The following is a 16,638-nucleotide window of genomic DNA, read 5'->3' as shown; positions in this document are numbered from 1 at the left end:
CAAAGAGAAAATTTGAAGGGGCAGAGTAGAAAATTTTTCTTGGGAAACTGAATTTTTAACAGTCTATGTGGTTTTTGTTTGGGAAAGATCATTAGTCAAAAAATGAATGTTAAAAGCAAACAAAACGTTGAAGAACTTGTGAACGACATTTGTCAAGTCATCAAATGTATCGATCAGAATTTCCGTACAAATGTTCGTTTGGAGGTCTGCTATGGCCAGCTTTAGGCTCTAATTGAACATAAGCATAATTAAAATACTGTATGATGACTATTGTTCAAAGAAATGTTTTATTTTTTTTAAAAGAAATTGTATTTTTCTTTTATTTCTGTTATTTATTTATGTCCAGTCTTTTTTTTTTTTTTTAATTTGGTAATATAAAATATTCTTTTGGAATTTACTACTTTAAAGATCAATGGTGTTCTCAATTATATCTATCTATCTATCTATCTATCTATCTATCTATCTATCTATCTATCTATCTATCTATCTATCTATCTATCTATCTATCTATCTATCTATCTATCTATCTATCTATCTATCTATCTATCTATCTATCTATCTATTTTGGTAATATAAAATATTCTTTTGGAATTTACTACTTTAAAGATCAATGGTGTTCTCAATTATATCTATCTATCTATCTATCTATCTATCTATCTATCTATCTATCTATCTATCTATCTATCTATCTATCTATCTATCTATCTATCTATCTATCTATCTATCTATCTATCTATCTATCTATCTATCTATCTATCTATCAATAGATAGATATATAGACATATATATATATATACATATATATATTTATATATATATATATATATATATATATATAGAACTTCTGTTAGTACAACTTAGGCAGCCCAAACATTGTTTTTTTAATTTTGTAATTTTTTTATTCAACCAGTGGCTTTAATGAAAAAAAAACAAGTGCTTTGCCCATCTACACACTCTGCACAACTCAATCACTACCGCTGAGCTTTTGTATTTTGCCATTGGGGAACTTCCCTGCCGGCAGGATACAATTATCAGTGCTGGCTTTAGCCAGCAGCACTGATCATTTATAAAAACCCAACAGGCTGAATTGACTTGTGTACAATTGGTCTGCCCATACATGGATCGAAATTCAGCCAGTCCTTGCTGAACCAGCCAAATTTCGAGGTTGGCCTAAAGTATTGTTGAGATCAGCTTACATGGATCATAGAGTGACTCAGACAAAGAATTCCAGAAACAAGACATTTTTAATTTGCTATTTATTTCCACAACAGTGGAGTTACCCTTTAGGTCTTGCCTGTTCTAAGTAGTACTCAAATACCTCTTTGAGTGTATACAGAAATATGCTCTCTTGGCTCTCACCTTTGTTGCATAAGCCTGGACAAATCAACTGCCTGTTTTATGACATATATTTGTATTCATGAGAACAATGAAACTGGCTTTGTCAATTAGCTCTTCACTGACTTTTTGTGTCTATGCCTACATGTTGTATATTATGAATTTTATTTCATCTCGTTGCCTGTAGATACATTGACAACCACCTTCCTCAAGCTGGTCATTGATGTTAAATGGCAGTTAAGCAATTTCCCTTGTCACTGGCTTTTGAAGTGTGGGGGGAGTCTCTTCAATCTAAGTAGAATAGTTGAGTTCCTCGTAGAGTGGAGAAGGTTTAGAATCTCTGTTAGGTCTCTGTAGGTGTCCCCATTGGGAGATTTCCTCTTTCTTCCTATGTCAATGTGTCACCAGGATGGGGACGGTTTGGGGGGGGCGGTGAAGGAAATTATTATTATTATACAGGATTTATATAACGCCGACAGCTTGCGCAGCGCTTTAAAATATGAGGGAAGACAATACAGTTACAATACAGGAGGATTTAGAGGGCCCTGCTCGTTAGAGCTTACGATCTAGAAGGGGGGTCAAGTGAAACAAAAGGCAATAGCTGTGGGGGATCAGCTGATTGAGAAAATGGAGGTACAGTTGTCAGGTGTGGGTAGGATAAAAGAGCAGAGTTTTCAGAGATCGTCTAAAAGCTAATAGAGTAGGAGATAATCGGACAGATAAGGGTAAGGAGTTCCATAGGATTGGAGAGGCTCTGGAAAAGTCCTGGAGGCAAGCATGGGAGTAGGTGATGAGGGAGTTAGAGAGCAGGAGGTTTTGAGAGGAGCGAAGAGAGCGATTCGGTTGGTGTTTTGAGACTAGGCTAGTGATGTAGCTGGGGGCTAAGTTGTGGATGGCTTTGTAAGATGTTGTTAGTATTTTGAATTTAATTCCTTGGGTGAGCGGAAGCCAGTGGAGGGCTTGACAGAAAGGAGTAGCAGACGCTGAGCGATTGGTAAGGTGGATGAGTCTAACAGCAGAATTCGTGATGAATTGAAGGGGGGATAGCCTGTGTAGAGGTAAGCCAGTGAGAAGGGAATTGCAGTAGTCGAGGCGCGAGATGACCAGGGAGTGAACTAGGAGCTTTGTTGTGTCTTTGGTTAGAAAGGGGCGTATTTTGGAGATGTTGCGGAGGTTGAGGCGGCAAGATTTGGACAGTGATTGGATGTGGGGCTTAAAAGAGAGTTCAGAGTCAAGAACAACAGCTAGGACCTTGGCATGCGGGGATGGGCATATAGTAACGCCATCGATATTGACAGAGAGATCAGGGGAGGGGGCAGGTGGTGGAGGAAAGATAATTAGCTTGGTTTTGGACGGATTGAGTTTGAGGTAATGGTGTGACATCCAGACTGACATATCAGATAGTAGATTAGTGATACGTGATTCTCCCAAATAAGTAGACAGTACCTAACAGATGCTCTGCCTATTCCCCATTTACCAAAAGAATAGTTATGGGTGGAGTTGGTCATAAATGTCAAGGAGTGCTTTTACTGATAACCGGTACAGGAGGTGAGGTAACTGACCCTGAAAGTTGGGCCAACTGAAGTGATATTATAATATCAATATTTTAATTCTTGCTTTTCTGAGAAAAAAAAATAGAACCATCCTTCCACTATACAAACACCAAGAGAAGTATTGTAAGGGGGCTTAGACTGGCATTTTAGCATCTCTAGTGTATGTACCAGAAGGGTAAGGGTTATTAAGGATACTCCTGGGATGTAATTTCAACTCCCTGAAAGGGAGTGCCTGGTATTTTCTACATATTCAATACTTCTTATTAATATTGTGTATTCTCCTTTCGAGCCTTTAGGCTCATATTTCAAATGTTACATATTCTCATTAGCACCTTTGTTGTAAAAAGTCTATTCACAGAGCTCAGTAGCTCAAGCAGAAGTTTGCACATGCAGTAAATGGATCAGAGCAGTGATACCTCCTAAAAACAAATATCAAATCAAAAATAAATCATGAACTTAAAAAAGAAAATTGACCCAAACAATTGAAATTAATTTGAAAATAAAATTCTCTATGATTTAAAAAAAAAGTACAGTGGCTCCAATACGACCCCAGATCAGCAGGGAGAATGAGAAGGTTTAGCAGAGTATATGGTGGTTAAATAATACAGTGTTTAAAAAGGTCCATACTTCTTGACCAGGAGGGAGGAAAGAGGGACAGAGGGATTTGGTATAAAGAGAGGCAGTTCTACGAAAAAGTGACAGTTGCCAGTTATGCCCAACTGGCCCATCTCTGTATACACACAGACATGCACCGTGTTATCAGTTACTAATACTATATGTGTACAAGACTTGTTTCTTCTCTATTATCTTCAATATAAAAAGCTTATGTATGCACAGAAAGTAGATCTGCCTCTTGGTTCTAGAATTTATCTGTCTCTGTTTTATCTCTTTATTACATACTGTTCTGCTCATATTTATGTAAAAAATCTGGTTGTCTGTTTTCTACATCAATGTTCTATTTAAAACAATCAATAAAAAAGACATTCAATACACATTTTTGTTTTATTGTGCAAAATGAATAAAACAAGTGTATCACTCTGACAGGGACACCTGATGTAGGGGGGTCACTGTGTTGGGGACACCTAATGTCAGGGACCACTGATGGAACACCTGGTATATTGATGATACACTCTGTTGGGGACACCTGATGAAAGAGGGTCACTCTGATGGGGACACCTGATGTAAGGGAGTCATTCTGACAGGGACACCTAATGTCAGGGAGCACTGATGGGGACAACTGATATAAGGGGGTCACTGTGATGGGGACACCTGATGTAAGGGGGTCACTTTGACGGGGACACCTAATGTCAGGGAGCACTGATGGGGACAACTGATATAAGGGGGTCACTGTGATGGGACACCTGGTGTAACGGGATCCCTCTGATGGGGACACCTGATGTAAGGAGATTGCTCTGCTCTGATGGGGACACCTGGTGTATGGGGGTCACTCTGACAGGGACTCCTGATGTAAAGGGGGTCACTCTGACAGGAACACCTGATGTAAGGGGGTCACTGATGGGGACAACTGATGTAAGGGGGTCACTCTGATGGATACACCTGATGTAAGGGGATTGCTCTGACAGGGACTCCTGATGTAAAGGGTCACTCTGATGGGGACATCTAATGTAAGGGGGTCACTCTGATGGAGACACCTAAAGTAAGGGGAAAACTAATGGGACAACTGATATAAGGGGGTCACTCTGATGGTGACATCTGATGTCAGGGAGAAACTCTGCTGGGGACACCTGATGTAAGGGGCACTCTGATGGGAACATCTGATGTAAAAGGGTCACATCTGGGAGACACCTGAAATTTGGGGGCATTCTGCTGAGGACAGTAATGTAAGGGGCCAATCTGCTGGGGACAATAATGTAAGGGGGCATGTTGGTGTGAACACTTGATGTAAGGGGGTCACTTTGATGGGATCATCTGATGTAAGGGGGGTTTCTGATGGGGACACTTGATGTAAGGGGGTAACTCTGCTGGGGAACCCTGATGTAAAGGGGGCACTCTGATGGTTACAGCTGATATAAGACGGTCACTCTGATAGGGACACCTGGTGCACAGTAAAGGAGCACTCTACTGTGGACAATGATGTAAGGGGGCAATCTGCTGGTGACAATGATGTAAGGGAGCACTCTGATGGGAACACTTGATGTAAGGAGGTCATTCTGTAGGGTCAATCTGATGGGGATATGTGATGTAAGGGAGTCACTCTGAGGGGGACACCTGATGTAAAGGGGCATTCTGATGGGGGCATCTGATGTAAAGGAGCAATCTGGTGTCGAAACCTGGTGTAAGGGGGGCACCATGATAGGAATACCTAATGTAAAGGGGTCCCTCTGATGGGAACACCTGATGTGAGGAGGGAACTCTGCTTGGGACACCTGATGTAAGGGGACACTCTGATGGGGACACCTGATTTAGGGGACAATGATGTAAGGGGACACTCTGATGGGGACACCTGATGTACGTGGACGTGTTGATGGGGACACCTGGTGTAAGGGGACATCTGATGCAAAGGGGGGGGGGAGTACTGTGATGGGGACACCTGATGTAAGCTGGTTCTTTTTTCTTTTACTTAAAATATGGTGTGATTGACCTACTTTTTTGTTTCATTAAAGAGTTATGTATTTGGGCTCCATGTTGTTTCTTTTAAAGATATTCCATACAAATACAAGAACAAATGTAGTTCAATGCAGCACAGGAAAAGTACATAAAAGTGGTGCAGAACACTTCCTTATTGGGTGGATAATGTCACATGGGTGGGGGCTCCCGTTGAATGACATCACCACCCTATAAAAAAAGACAAATTATATTACACAGAAGAAGTATGCAACCTTACATTTTGAATAAATATATAATAAATGCATATTGTAAAATATTGACCTGATGCTTATAGAAAGAGGAAGCTTTGGGTTACACCATGAGTAATAAAATAATACGTTATTAAGACCAGCCATGGAAAAAAGAGATTATATGCGGACCTTATTGCCCAGTGCCATCATGGATAAACTTAAAGTGGAAATGGAATATAGAGGAATATTTCCTGCCCTTCCCAACACTTAGGATATGTAAAAATGCAGACATAACGTCAGCAGTTTTTATTCCACTAGTTATAAGATGTGTAGTGCTCCTATTTCATTTTACATGGCTAGGTGCAGTACAGCAAATATATTACGTAGCAGCATAAACCTCAATGGGCTGCCCATTGATTCACCCATGAGTTGATGAATGAGCACCAAAGTCAATGATACTACCTTGTTTGTGTGCAGTACTGGGCCCAGACTTGCAAAAAGAGCCAGCTGGTATGAGTGAGTATGAGTAATGAGTAAGATAAACAACTAAAAAACGTAATAACTAAGTTAAAAAGGACTTAATTTGTACAAAAGGCACCATAAGGTTCCACAATATATTTTTCCAGTGACAGCTCTTCCCACCAGGTTATGTATTTTCTGTATTCAAGGAGTGCTTTTATTTTTCGTAATACATTATGGCACCCATAGACCCATTCGCAAGTAAGCATGTGCAGTTTATTTTCTCCACTGCAGGTGATACTCAACCGCAGCAGCTCTGCAGCTGGAGAGGTAGTTAGGAGAAAGCCAGTTCCTCTATGGTTTCCTGGGTAATTGGTGAAGCGATCCGGTTGGATGCTGTTGCTCCATGTTACTCTGACAGGCATCTTGGGTCAGGCAGAGCCTATTTGGGGCCCTGCCTCCCAGGTTTTGGCGCGTTTCATGTGAGTGGGTAGTGCAGGGACAGATACCCTGTCTGTTAGGGAAAGTACCAGTGGTAGAGAAAGGTTCCTGATGAGGAGGGAAAGCGTAGGGTCGCATCTCTTCTGGACATCTTCCCGATTGGGCATGAGACTGCCAGCCCGCATTCTGACCCTCTCTACAGATGCTGCCACTCTGGCTGGAACCCGCTCTGTTCACGTTGCTGAAACCGTGAGTGCACCTGGTTGGGCAGTCTTCCCACCGGGATTTTTGTGAACTGTTGCTGCACTGCTTCAATACAAGTTTAATATTGCACCTGACTGTATGAATAATTGTCGCCGCACCACGCTGCACCCCACCTACACACATTAATATTTGCCCCCCCAGAGATAAGGATAACACCTATAATCTCACCTTCCTGCTAAGACCATATAACTTATTACTAGGTGAATGTGAAACCAACTAAGTCATAATTTGGATCTCTTTGACTAAAAGTGCTACTTTATTTTCAGTTCAGCAATTGTTCCGGTTGAGTCATTTTAATGAAGCTTTACCCCCTCCTCATCTTCATCTTCCTACTCCTCCTCCTCCTTCTCTACCCCCTTCTTGCCTCAACACTCATCTGGAGTTCACCACAAAGCAAAGTAAAAGTTATCTTTAGAAATGAAGCAACCACAAAGGTTTATGAGTAGCAGATAGGGCGCAGCTATGAGTGCTGAGATAAAGCTTCCTCAGAGTCTGTGCTCTGCTCATTGTTCCGGTCTGTAGACAGAAATTACCACAAAACATCACAAAGAGCAACACAAGTCTTGCCTCGGTGGAATTTAAAAGTAGACTTTTTGTTGCTACGAAGCAACCATTTTATGATGAGCATAAAATAATTTTTCAATCAATTAAAAAAATGCACATTCATAGTAATTTGAAGGCAGCCTATCCATTCTGTAGAGACCAGTGACATCATCGATACTTCATTATTATGAGAACACAGCCCATCCAATCAATAAATAACAGTGACATCACCGACCCTTCATATTCATGGGAAGACAGCCCTATCATGCTCTAGCGACCAGTGAAATTAAAGGGGAGTTCCACCTCCCCATCCACCCCCTCCAAAAATTAAAAGTCAGCAGCTACACAGTATGTGTAGCTGCTGACTTTTAATATTAGGACACTTACCTGTCCTGGAGTCCAGCGATGTCGGCACCGCAGCCGATGTTTCCATCGGCTGTTGGGTGCTGCCGCCACTGTCACCGGTAAGGGAACCCAGCAGTGAAGCCTTTGCGGCTTCACGGGCGGGTCCCTACTGCACATGCACGAAGCGCATTCCTATTGGCTCGGCGGCGGAGGAGGGAGGAGGGGGCCGAACTTCCCAGGGATGCCATATCCCGGAAGTGGGGAAGGGTACCTGTCAAAAACAGTGCCAAATGTGGCACCGGAGGGGGCAGGGAGGAAACAAAAGAGCAGAAGTTCCACTTTTGAGTGGAACTCTGCTTTAATAACACTTTATATTCATTGGAACACAGCCTGTCATTTATCTAAATCAGCCTTTCTGACCCCTTAACCCCAGGGGATCCCTTGAAATCATTTTCAGGTCTCACGGAACCTCAGCAAAAATATTTAATTGGAGATCAGTTTGAGGAATGTGCCCTTATAGTGCTGGTCAGAATGCCAACCCTTACGGACAGCTAAAAAGATCATTGGTGTCATGGCGCTTACTCTGTCAAATGTCATTGGGCCCAGAACTCTGCAGACATTATCAGATGGGAGACAAATCAGCCCAGCTCAAGAAACCCCTAGCAAACTCAGGAGAAACTCTAGGGTTCCATGGAACCTTGGTTGAGAATAGCAGTAATAGAGACGAGTGACATCATTGACACATCTTATTTATAGGAACACAGCCCATCCATTCACTAGAGACCAGTCGGTGACATCGCTGATACTTCATAATCATGAGAACACAGCTCATCCATTCACTAGAACATCTTTTCCCAAATGTTTTACCACAGAGGAACTCTTGAAATATTGTCAGGTCTCAGGGAACAACTGTGAAAATAAATTATTGAGAGTCAGTGGGAAAAGTGTCCCTTACATTGGTGGTCAGAGAGAAGAATACCTTTGCAGTGATGGTCGGAATGCTGCCCTGGCAGACAGCTAAAAATTACATTAGTGACTTGGAGCTGGTTCTGCCAAATGGGGTTGGACCAAGAACTATGCAGGCACCTTTAGATGGGGAGTCAAACAGCCAAAGCTGAAGAAACCACTATCAACCTCAGAAGAAGGTATTGTATACTCTAGGGTTTCATGGAACCCTAGTTGCAAATGGTTGCACCAGAGATCAGTGGCCTCACAAACACTTTATATGTTCATGAGAACATAGCACATCCATTCACTAGAAACCAGTGACACCACCAACATTTCATATTCACAAATTCATAAACACAAGAGGTCTTTCCCTTTACCTCTTTACCTCTCTTTACCTCTTTACACAGCCTGTCCATTTCCTATAGACCAGTGACATCACCAACACTTCATATTCATGAGAACACAGTCTGGCCATTCCCTATAAACCAGCGACATCATCGACAAATTATATTCATGAGAACACAGACTGCCCATTCAATAGAGATCAATGGCATCACCAACACATCATATTCATGATAACACAGTCTGGCCATTCCCTATAGACCAGTAGCATCACTGACAATTCATATTCATGAGAACACAGTCCGTCCAATCACTAGGGATCAGTGACCTCACCAACAATTCATATTCATGAGAACACAGTCCGTCCAATCACTAGAAACCAGTGACACCACCAACATTTCATATTCACAAATTCATAAACACAAGAGGTCTTTCCCTTTACCTCTTTCTAGGTAGACACCCTACCATGTCATGTGACTCTCTGGACCAGTAATACTCACTTCATCCATGGGAGCACTGGGCTGGGAATTGTTGCCCTTGAGGCAAGCACATCCTGGGGGCAAACGCATAGGATCACATTCCGATGGGTTGAAGAAAGTGTATTTCTGTACCACTCAAAGAGAGCAATGGTAAATAATAGGTGTTACACACCTCTTTACATCTCCTAGCATTGGCTTACTTTAAGACTCTTGGTATTTGGTCACAATACATAGAAGGACAATGCTAGAAGACCTACCTCTGCCTGATACTGTGCAATTAGGTTTGAACACAGAGTAGATAGCTATATAATGTCCATTATGTATCGCTTATTGTGGGTTTCACTCCAATCAATATCAGAATGGTAAAACATCCTCATTTAGGTCCACCAACCCAACATATTTTATTAGTACTTTCCCAGGGACCAAGTTATTTTCTATTGTGCCTTGCAATTTAGCATCCTTATAACACAATCTCTAATCATCTCCTTCTCTCATCTCAGTACTTCTGTCTGAAAATGTGTTTAAATGCATTGTTCATGTATTTTTGTGCAACAACTAAAGATATATTCTTCAACCAGTAGATGGCAGTGTTTATAGGTTTGTAGCTGCATCTATGGTATGATTTATGTCTTTTCTCTATAATAAAGTTCCTGTTTCCTGTCTGCAATTAGGCAGCAAAGCCCATCTGGACTGTTCACTGTCTCTTCTGTAGGGCTGTATACAGAATATCTAACAGGTTATGGTCCCAGACACTTGCCCAGACACCCAGATAAAAGCTGAGAACCCAGTCATAGCCCAGTCATAGCTATGAAAGAAGACTGTAAAAGAATAAAAGAAAATGGCCAGCAACACAGCTGCAACAAAGCTTTCATTTGCATACCAGACAAACCAGAACTATCAGTCTTGGAAATTCAAGATGAAAACGCTGCAAATAAGAGAAGGTACGTGGAAATGTGAAAATTAAGTCAGGTCAGAACGCCCTTCAGATGAGTGGATAGGGAAAGACAAAAAAGCTCAGAGCACAATCTCTCTTAGCACAGAAGATGATCAAATCATAAATCAGTATATGTAAGTGTGAAGAAATAAATTGTGCTAAAGAAACGGGGGAAGGAATACAAAAGGTGCATAAGTTAATCTCAGCAATAAACTGTATCTAATTAGAAAGCAATACCAAACCAACCCGATGAAAGGCCAGGATATGCAGGATTATATAAAGCACACCTTGGAAATGGTTAAAGCGGAGTTCCGGCCACCAAAAAAAATTTCAATGAAAATACCCCCGGGACAGTCAGGACTAGTACATTCCACAATGGATAGCCTCTGATCTGTCCCGGTTCGCACTTACCTTTTAGAAGAAATACTTACCTTGAAAATTTCTTCTCCAGCGCTGCCATCTCAGGTGTGGGCAGCTGAAGCCAGCGCAATCCTCTTCTGCGTCCTCTTCCGTCCTCTTCGGTCCCGCGATGCACTGCGCCGGCCCCGCCGTCACTTCCGGGGCTGCAGCATCATCCCTGCACAGCTTCTGTGCAAGCCCAGAAGCTGTTTAGGAAGGTATGACGCGCCTGCACCGGAACTGACGTCAGGGCCGGTGCAGGCGCATTGATTCCTGGGAGCGATGACGTTCAGCTCCCAGGAATCATTGCAAAGCGGAAGTGACAGCGCAGGCCGCGGCCACCGAGGGAGGAAGTGGAAGAAAGGTGAGTATATTTTTCTGCAATTACAAGGTAAGTAAAAAAAAAAAAAAAATCGTAATTATCCATTTCTGTTTCAGGTGACATAGAAGCAAGCGGATGGCCCAAAATCGACTATGTCGATTTTGGGGCCGGAACTCTGCTTTAAACGCCTGAGAGGTTTAGGAGAAGAAATAAAAGATTTTCATGTCACAGCACTATTACTTAATAGTGATAGCACTTTTGTCGCAGAGTCTGCTTTAATTCAAATAGTTTTTATAGTTTTTATTAAGGTTTTCAAACATCAAACAAGAGTCTGCTTTAAAGCATAAAAATTGGAATAAAAACAGATTGCAGAATCTGGAAAGCTAGAATGTAAAAACAAACTAATCATCTCTACCATCTCAGTACTTCTGTGTGAAAATGTGTTGGGATACATTGCTCATGTATTTTTGTGCAACAACTACAGATATACTCAATGTCTTTTCTCCATAACAAAGTTTCTATTTCCTGTCTGCAGTCCAGCAGCACAGCCCATGTGGACTGTACACTGTCTGTTCTGTAGGGCAATATACAGAATTTCTAAATAAAATGTTCCAGATACACGGTGCTCCAGTGAAAGGGGACTTAAGTCTTGGTCATGCAACGTGGTCCAAGTGGACTCCAGACAGCAGATCTTCTTCTCTCTGACTGAGTCAGCAGAGCTTCTCCTCCATGCACAAACCTATGTTTTTTGTAGATTGGAGGAATTTTTCCACCAGAGAAAGCCAGGATGCTAGCACTTTCGGAAAAAGACCAGCAATTATGGCCCCATACTTCTCCTGTCACTGGTTGTCCTTAACCATTCAAAATATACCATATTACCCTAAACATGTTGGTAGGTTAATCACAAGCGCTACAGCGCACCACAATATGCAGATGTGAATGCATAAATCAACATGTCAACCTACACACAAGTGTGAATGAAGAGAGCATTGAAATATGTTGGAATACCATAGGAAAAATGCAGGAGCCAGGGAAGAGTCACACAGAACAATCAGATTCACTCATATCTCTATGTTACGAAAAACAGAGCCTGCGCTGATACGATTTCCATCTTCCCCCGGTCTTCCTTCTGCGTTTGAGTGCGCCTACCATCTGATCCGCGAAACCACAAAGACATCATTCCCGCATGTGCGCGTGTGAGTCACGGCCATGGCATGGAGCTCTAAAGGGACGGCACAGGCATGCCGTCCCTTCAGATCGCATGCACCGGCGACGTCACTGGCTGCATACAGTGTGAATATCTCCTAAACAGTGCAAGGTTTGGAGATATTCACTGTACCTACAGGTAAGCCTTATTATAGGCTCATCTGTAGGTACAAGTAAAAAAAAAAAGACTTTACTACCACTTTAAAGTGGTTGTAAACCTCAGACTCAAAGTATGAACAAAGCATTTTCCTCTATAGTGTGTGCTTGTCTCAATTCAGAGCATTAAATGTCATTTTTTTGTATGCTGCTTCATTCCTCTGCTAATTGCAGATAAAAGAGATAAAAAGGTGACAGGGGAGGGAGCTTCAGCACACAGCCTGTGATTGGCAGCCCCAGCTATATTCCTGTGTGCCGTGTCAAGGGGGTGTGTTCCTTCTCTCCATTCAGCTCTCAGAGTTTTCCTGACTGAGCTCTGCAGAGTTTAACGTCAGCTCTCCCCCACCCATTTCTGACAGCTCAGACACGCTTTATGCAGAATCCTCTAGCTTGGTACTAGTGTAAATAGTTTTTTTTTTCTGCTAGTGTAGGTAAATTTGGCTTGGCTTGGCTGGCAGCCAAGCCTGTGTTAAATCTGGGTCAGGTTTGAGTGACTCAGGGAGGCTGGATGACTCATCAGGCAGCACCTCTGGTACCTCCCCCTACTTGCTGGAACCTTGGAGAAGCTTCCAGAAGAATGGTCTGGAGGTTAGGAGGATCTACCTATTAGGAAGGGCCCAAGCCAACCCCCAGCAAGTGGGCTGGCAGGGGGTGGGCACCTTCTAAATACTCTGGGTCATGCCAGCATGGTGCAATCGGATGGAAGCTGGAGTGCTGAGAAGGCTGTTGGTGGCCCTTGAGGGTGCCCCCTAGTCTGGGAGGGTAATCTCAGGTTTGGGGCTCGAGTGCTGGAGGGATCCTCTCAAGACACATGAAGGAGTCCTGTCCTGGATGGACAGGAGCAGGTGTGAGGACATCGGGAAAGGGTCAGCACGTCCAGGAGATCTCCAGGGAGAAGTCAGCCAGGTGGCTGGTGAGTGTGCAATCAGGGAGGAATGTTGAGAAGTATCCAGGTAGGCTAGAGAGAAAGAGGCAACTGTAGCTAGGTGGGCTGGCAGTGCCTGAAGAGGTGGTGCTGAGATTAGTAGCCACAAGGATGTAGCTGGACACTGGACTTTTTCTCTACACACCAAAGAGGCCCCCAATCCCTCCATAAAGAGTCCCTGCCTGTAAAGGACTTTTGCTAATCGGGTTGAGTGCTTTTCCAGATTTACTAAAGTGTCCCAGCTGAGTCTGTGTTTTCTGCAGGCAACTGAGTGCTGTATAGAGTTATATACACTGAAGAGTTATTAAGTGAGAATTCCATAATTTCCCTAATCCCTATCCAAGTTTTATCCACTCAATAAAAAACAAAAACAAGCACTGGACTATTTACTGACTCTAATGCCTCGTACACACGCATCGATAGTTGGCCGTGAATTTTCGGCCAACGTCCGATCGGCCGATTGTCGGGTTGTTAGTATGATGCTTTCGACAACTGACTCTGACTTTTCGGCCGAATAAAATCTGGTGTGCAGGCAATAAAATTATTGTTGGCCACACAACGGCCGATTTTCCATCAGTCAGTACAGATTTCGGCAGACAAAAATCTGATGAGCAAGACTGGGCATGCTCAGAGAAGAAAAAACACACAGAAAGTAAACCAGCACATGACATCACTTCTGAAGTTGGTTTTTGTTGGCCGAGAAAATTAGTGTGCAGTCTAGAGCACATTTCAACCAACACAACAACACTGGACAAAAGTCGGCCGATCGGTCGGCCGATAATCGTTGCGTGTGTACGAGGCATAAGTGTGCCTGTGAAAATTTGGTCTGGCTTGCTGTGCAGGGTGGGGGATCCCTATTCACAAGCTGCTCCTGCGTGGTGTGCGCTACATTTATAAACTCTGGACTTTGAATAGATGTAGAGAAGAGAATATTGCAGACAAACAGGTACAACTTATGTAGGAGGATTTGTTTCATGTCTGTGTACCACCTAAGGCCAGTCACTTTAGTGGGTATATATTGAAGGGTTTACAACCATTTTAATATTACTCTGTAAATATGCATTTTCGGTCTCATACACATTAGTTTTAACACAGTAAAATGAAGATGTAGTATGTAGCATTTCTCTTTGCTATTTAGCCCTACAAATGTTTCCTGTTATTGGTGCTGTGCTGTTCTGATCATGCATTTTGTTTTTTTACCACCAGATGTCTTCCTTGAGCCTGTTCCTTGTCCACTTCTTTCAATGGCAGTGCAACAGAACTGCTGTTAAAAGCTGTTACTTACCTTTTAGAGAGGTGCCTGTCAGAGCCGACTGGTTTGTCAATGCTTTTTTAACCCTATCTGGAATACTGTTTTTGTCATTTATTTTTTCAGTCCTTTAACCACTTAGGGACTGGGCCTATTTTTGACACATTTTGTTTAAAATCAGTATTTTTTTGCTAGAAAACTACATATGAACCCCCAAACATTATATATATTATTTTAGCAAAGACTCTGGAGAATTAAATGGCAGACATTGCAATATTTTTTGTCCCACCGTATTTGTACAGAGGTCTTTTAAACGCCATTTTTTGGGAAAAATTACGAAAAATTAAATTTTTGCATTTAAAAAAAAAAAAACTAAACAGTAAAGTTAGCCCATTTTTTTTGTATATTGGGAAAGATGATGTCACGCCGAGTAAATAGATACCCAACATGTTACGATTTAAAATTCCGCACACCCGCAGAATGGCAACAAACTACGGTCAATAAAACTCTCCATAGCGACGCTTTAAATTTTTTTTAATGGTTACCAGTTTAACATTATAGTGAAGCTCTTTTTTTTAAATGATTGCTCTCGCTCTGGCGATCGCGGCGATACCTCACATGTGTGGTTTGAACAGCAATTTCATTTGCGACGCGACTTCCATTTACGTTTTCTTTCGTGCGCAAGCTCACGGCGATGGGGGCGGCTACATTTTTTTTTTTAATTTTAACACAGGTTTAAGAAAAAAAATAAAAAATCTGATCACTTTTATTGCTGTCACAAGCAAATGTAAACAACCCTTGTGACAGCAATAGGCAGTGACAGGTACACTTTATGGAGGGATTGGGGGTCTAAAAGATCCCTCCACTGCACTTTAATGTATTCAAAACGCCGAAAACTGCATTTTTGAATACACTCACTCTTTAAATCCGGCGCCTTTAGGATGTGACATCATGGGTGGCGCCTCCAGGTTGCGCATTCGGCTTTGATTGGGACTCCAGCTAGCTGGCGGACGCGCCACGGCTGGTTGCTCGGGTCTCCGGTGAGACGGGGAAGACGGCGGGGGGGGGGGGGGGGGGGGACGTAGTGTCAGATGTTTTTTTTTTTTTTTTGCAGTCTAAAAACCTATTTCAATGTTATTCCAGGTGTCCATGCACACATAGGCTTTTAGGAGCTGTAAGTGGCATAGGCGTTTTCAAGCTGCAAAAAAAACTAGGACCAGCACGTTCTGAAGACCAGCATTACAGCTGTAAAAACTGCTGCTGCTAAACGTGACTGATCTTGAAAGGGAATCCCATGCCAAAATTAGAAAAAAAAAAACACGTGGGGTCCTCCCTAAAACAGTACCAGACCCTTCAGTCTGGTATGGAGTTCAAGGGGAAACCACACACCAAGAAAAAAAAAACAGCATGGGGTCCCTCACAAAATCCATACCAGATTCTTATCCGAACATGTAGCCCAGCAGGTCAGGAAAGGGGGGGGGAGCGAGCCTGTGCCCCCTCCTGGACCATACCAGGCCACATGCCCTCAATATGGGGAGCTGGGTGCTTTGGGGCTTCTTCCTGACAACCCTGGGGGGGTGGTTGTGGGGTTCTGCGGGCAGGGGCCTTATCGGAATTTGGAAGCCCTCTTCAACAAGGGGGCCCCCAGATCCCACCCCCCATGTGAATTAGTATGGGCTACAATGTACCCCTACCCATTCACTCAAAAAAAAAAAAGTGTAGTGTAAATAAAAACAAGAGACGGTTTTTGACAAGTCTTTATTAAAAACCTTAACTTGTCTTTTTCCTCCGGTCTTCTCCCTCCAGTGGTGTGTTCTTCCTCTGGTCTTCTCCCTCCAGTGGTGTGTTCTTCCTCCGGTCTTCTCCCTCCAGTGGTGTGTTCTTCCTCTGGTCTTCTCCCTCCAGTGGTGTGTTCTTCCTCCGGTCTTCTCCCTCCAGTG

This window comes from Pelophylax lessonae, assembly GCF_965119305.1.
Source record: "Pelophylax lessonae genome assembly, chromosome: 4".
NCBI classification, from domain to species: Eukaryota; Metazoa; Chordata; class Amphibia; order Anura; family Ranidae; genus Pelophylax; species Pelophylax lessonae.
This window is presented reverse-complemented; position numbering follows the sequence as displayed.